The 5,711-nt window shown below is 38.9% G+C and overlaps 1 pseudogene; it reads right to left on the bottom strand.

The window, feature by feature from the left end:
- Window positions 1-4,923: 4,923 nt before the first annotated feature.
- LOC102811772 lies at window positions 4,924-5,077 on the bottom strand (annotated as a pseudogene).
- Between the last annotated feature and the right edge of the window lie 634 nt (window positions 5,078-5,711).

Below are 5,711 nucleotides of genomic sequence, written 5' to 3'. Positions count from 1 at the left end.
AACATCATTTCTATTACCAAGGCCATATTTTCCAACTGCTGATCCTTCCTCTTTGTTTCTAACCACCAGTAAATACCAATGCATCTTGATGGCATGTTTCATCAATTTCAGACTGAAGAAATTGGTATAATTCTTCATTTTCATTGTCATTGGCTTTAGTAGCTGTTGCATACATTTGAATAACAGAGGCATTGACTGGTCTTTCTTGTAGGTGCATGGCTACTGTCCTATCACAGACAGCATTTTAGTTCAAGGTAGATCTTGCAATGTTCTTTTTGATGATGAATATGATGCCATTCCCCTTTAATTTGTTATTCCCAGCATAGTAAACCAACCATGTGATTGTCAGATTCAAAATGGCCAATACCAGTCCATTTCAGCTCACTAATGCCTAAGATATGGATCTTTATGCCTTCCATTTTATTTTTGATAACTATTTTTCTAGATTATACTTCATGCATTCCTTGTTCCAATTATTAATGGATGTTTAAAGCTGTTTCTTCTCATTTTAAGTTGTGCCCCATCAGCAAATGAAGATCCTGAAAGCTTTACTCTATTTGTGTCATCGTGGTCAACACTACTTTGAGGAGGCACTTTTCATATTGAGTACCTTCCAGCCTTAGGGCCTCATCTTCTAGCACTACATCTGACAATATTCTGGTACTATTAATCATGTTTCTATACTTTGGTACTATCTGACTGTGTTCCACTGCTATTCGTAAGATTTTCAGTGGTTAAACATTCAGAAATAGTTCATCTCTCCTATTTAATCTGTGTTAGAACTGATGCCACATTTTCCCCCCATATAACCCAGTTTCTTGGATTATTTGCTAGTATACAGTATACCATACTTATGGTGAAAATATATAACACTAATGTACATGTTCCTGATTTTAAACCTTTTTCTCTTCAAGTGACTGCCCTTTGATTTTTTACAGTTTCTTTATGAGCACAGTTCAGTGTTCTAGAATTTCCATTTTTTGCAATGTTATGCATAGTTTGTTATGATTCACAAAATTGAATGCCTTTGCATAGTCAGTAAAACATCCTTCTATTGTTTTCTTCTTACTGCCAAGATCCATCTGACGTCAGCAATGATGTGCCTCATTTCACATACACTTCTGAATCTGATTTGAATTTCTGGCAACTCCCTGCTGATGCACTGCTGCAACTGTTTAAATGATCTTCAGCAAAATTTTACTTACATGTAATATTAATGATACTGTTCAATTCCAAATTCTGATGAGTCATCTGTCTTTGGAATGAGAACAAATATGGATCTCTTCCAATTGATTAGCCAGGTAACTGTCTTCCAAATTTCTTGGCAGACATGAGTGAGTGCCTCCAGTACTGAATCAATTTGTTGAAAGATTTCTATTTGTATTCTGTCAATTTCTGGAGCCTTGATTTTTGCCAATGCCTTCAGTGCATCTTGGACTTCTTCCTTAAACATATCCTCAGTTTTTGTATAGGAGAATTCAAATATTAAAGATATTGTATTATCTAAGATATTTTATACCTTATATTGTTCACTGCCATTGAATTTGTAGTGTATGGCATAACAAAATATTATCCTGTTCTGTGCCATCTTCATTATCATGGGCATGTTTGAGTCTATTGTTACAACTTAGGGGGCTAATCTTCCAGCATTGTATCAGACAATATTCTGTTGTAACCATATGCTTGTCAATGGCTAGTTGTCAACAGTAATTGGCAAGCCTTTCTTCCTAGTCTACAAGCATCACTGAAACCTGTCCACCTTGGGTGACCCAGCTGGTGTTTGCAATACTGGTGGCATAGCTTCCAGCCTTGTAACAACACACAAGCTACCAAAGTAGAACAAGTGGATAGAAATGTGGTAGAATTTATACCTGGGCCATGGCTAGAAAGAAATATTACTATGATATTACTGGGAAATGTGCAAGTTGGTGATAAAATTCATATGAAAAATAAATAGACAATGCTAAACAGGCCTTCTTTATCTCAGTCCCCTGATGGAAATGGAAATGAAGCATACAAAAGCTTCCTGTAAGCTTTGGCCTGAAATTGCACACCTCATTTTTGCTCCATTCAATTGGCAAAAACTAGTAACCTGATCAGACCTAGAAACTAGTGAGACTGGAAATGTAGCCACTTATCATAAGCAATATTATACTGTGGAAGAAAAGTACTCTGCCTTACTTATTTTTGGATTGCTAACTTCAAGGTCAGCAGTTCGAATATACTAGTTGCTACTTGGGAGAAAGATGAGGCTCTCTGCTCCTGTAAAGATTTACTGCCTTGGAAATGCTATACAGGTTCCTATGAGTTGGAACCAACTCAACGGCACACCAACACCATTTATTTCTACAGTGAGTGACAGGAGACTTATTCATTCCTATTTTAGAGATCTTTCTGAGTCTCAGGGTGGTTTAGTAACAAGTACACAATTCATACCTACCAGAGTTGGGAATCAAACTGAGTTTGTCCTACAGCAGTGACTATAGAGCTCTGGCACTTTTCTACAGAGCTGGTTACATTTTAGAGCTGACAGGGAATGTAGACATTAGCTAATTATACTTTTGACTGACTTGCAGGCACTTAACAAATAAATTCTAGACTGTAAAATCTGTGCAGGATTCCTACAGGACCTAGTAAGAGCATTCACTCAGTTCGTACTGGCTGGTTTCATCTTCAGACAAGCAAACTGGAGGCCAAAGGCCTTTAAGTGATAAGCATGAGGTCCTCTATTAGTTATATTGGTTGTTGTTGTTACTGGTAGAGCTGGTTTAAAACGCCACAGTAGTTTATTGTGCTGTCTTCTTTGCCACATTGCCATGATTCTCTTAGCTCTTGTTTAGTATCCCTCCTTCATATGAATCATACTTCCAGTTAATCAAACCATTCTTATATAAGAGGGTAAGCAGGAGGCTTAAACCCATATTGTTTTATACATGGTGACGTTCTCACAGTCAGTCTGCCTTCTTGTCTTAACTCCTTCACATCATTTCAGAGGACGATTGACCAGCTACAGTTTTCTCGTGATGAAAGAAAACAAAGTTCTCTCAGGATTTTCTTTCTCTTTGAATTTCAATTAGAAACTCCCCCTTCCTCTAAGTCTCCTTAAACTTGGAACTGGTTTCTCTTTCAGCTCCTCCTTTTCAAATCAAGGCATTCATAAATCATCTTTCCCTCTGTCTCCTAATCTAAGGCCAGATCCATGTGTTGCTGACCTATCATCTTAACCTTTTAATTAATTCCAAATACTTTCTACCTACCAATAAGTCCTTGCCATCCCTGGCAGAAAGCTGATTTTACAAGAAATATAATTAGAATGCTCCTTAAAAGTGAGGATAGAGAGATTGGACTTATTTACTTTGGACATATCCTCATGAAAGACCAAGTGTTAGAAAAGTCATCATAGTTGATAAAGTAGAAGGTCAACAAGAATGAGGGACACAGTCAGTGATACGAACTGACGCAATAATTACAACAATGGATTAAAACATCCCAGTGATCGTGACAATGGCAAAGAACTGGACACCATTATATTCTGTTAGACATAACGTCACCATGATTTGGAGCTGACTGAAGGGCAGTTGACAATGTTAACAATATCACTGGCAGCTATGAGAAACAATCTCACATTGATCCAGTTGGCATCCGTCCACAAAGATCACACTTGTGCTTTCCTGAATTTTTAGTCTCCTGACAGTAAATTCCTTACCCATTGCTTATTTGTAGAGCACACACACACTATTCTGTTTATATGGATTTGCTCTTACCTGCTAATATAGATAGATACATATACACACCCTCAGAACTAGAAATGGGAGTGATTTATCACAGCAATCATGAAAAGTGAGATCTGCTCTGAGAGCTGACTTCCTCTTTGATTGTTGGGGATGATTGTCCTGGGTTGCAGGAGGAAGTTGGTTAATACCAGTCATTTAGATGCACAAAAACAAAACAAGGTTTTGTTAACTCATAACCTGAGACACTGGAGAACTCTAATGAAAATTTCTTTAAAGAGAAACATGAAAGGAATTTATTATCTTGCTAAATAATCCCAATTTAAGGTGTCCTACAGAGTAGGAAAAATTCTGTTTGAATAGGCCAACATTTAAAAATTTTCATTTGGATTTAAAAAAAAAGTCATAACATATAAAATAAATGAGTAAAAATGGCTCCTCCAACTCATGCATTTATTTAGCTCTGAAAATAATAGCTTCCATTACAAGTCATAGTATGTGTTGTTTTGAGCCTCTAGAGTTGGACATTTATAGAATTATCAGTGCTCATCTACATTTAATTTCGTGTGCTCAAATTTAACTTTAGAGAAAATAATATGGAGCCAAAGAACCATTGCATAAATAAGCCATAAAGACTTCTTTATTATCAACAAATACTCTAGCTATTTCTCTCCAGAGTCACACCTGTTAACCTAAGCACTGAAAACGAATGAGAGTGTTGAATGACTAATTCCTGTAAAGACTCAGGTCTCTTTTTACATAAGAAACATTGGGGGTCATGCTGTCAAATCAACCATCTTTGAAGGCCTTTTATTCATGGCCTGAGCCTCTTGGTAATTCCTCAGTCCAAGAAAGAAAAAACCAGCTATTCCTCAAGGGGAAGTTGGAGTGTGTTCTTCATGCAAATTCAGCTGTCAAAGTAGGGCAGCTCTGTGGACTATAGAGAGGGCTACCACCATCACAAGATGCTATTGAGTCGACCCCAATTCATAGTGTCCTGTGCGTGTCAGAGTAAGGTACTCCATAGGGTTTTCATTGTCTTTCTCTCTCCCTTTTTAAAAGGCAACGCCATTTATTATCATTCATATATTTCACTAAAAAAGGGAGTTAACATACTGGTCAGGGTTGAATGAGAAGAAACTCCAGCTTTGTACAGGGGACTCTATTTTCTCTCGGGCAGGCCTCTCCCATGTCAGGCACAACGGCTGCACTGGTCTGATGCCCCTTTGCAGATGCAACCCTGGGAGCAGCAGTTCTTCTTGCAGGAGGTGCATTTGCACTCTGCACTTGCAGGAACCAGACCAAACACAGGAGACACCAGTGGTGCAAGAGCAGGTGGGGTCCATTTTGAGCGAGGTGGGTGAGGTGGAAGACAGGAGATGAAGAAGATGCTAGAATGGTTGAAGGCATTGTTCATTGTCGCATTATTTGACAGTAGATTGCTCAGCTTTTTTTTTTTTTCCTGTAGTGTCTTTGGGTGAGCTCAAACCTCCTACCTGTCAGTTAGCATCTGAGTGCTTTGCTGTTTGCACCACCTAGGAACTCTACAGGGAAGGATAAGTCAATGGGGTACACACAGCTGTAATCAGGGTGAGGTAGCTCAGTAGCAGTCTGTCATGTCTGGAGGCCACCTCCAGGCTACAGCTGTGGGAAGGACTCTGGTAGCACCATGAAGGGACCCAGAAAATACCTTGGGAACAGAAGTTTCTCCTACTGAGAAGAGAGAGGTCATTTGTGTGGGACTACCTTTGAAAAGAGCAGTCAGGTTCATATATTGGGTGTCTTGGAAATGAATGCAGGACTTGAGACGGAGCAATACAGCTCCAGTGAGGAGGAGGCTGAGTGTTGACAGCCTTCTGGCAGCGAGAAAACCTTCCAGTCTCCGTAAAATAGCTGTGGAGAGGTCTCCCACACAAGGGCATCGTAGTTGTAATTTGGGAATTTCAACAGCGCCTTTGAAAAGTTCAGTGGGTGATAATT

Source organism: Chrysochloris asiatica, unplaced genomic scaffold, assembly GCF_000296735.1.
Source record: "Chrysochloris asiatica unplaced genomic scaffold, ChrAsi1.0 scaffold00079, whole genome shotgun sequence".
Lineage (NCBI taxonomy): Eukaryota > Metazoa > Chordata > Mammalia > Afrosoricida > Chrysochloridae > Chrysochloris > Chrysochloris asiatica.
The sequence above is the reverse complement of the archived record's forward strand: the minus strand, read 5'-3'. Positions and strand labels throughout refer to the sequence as shown.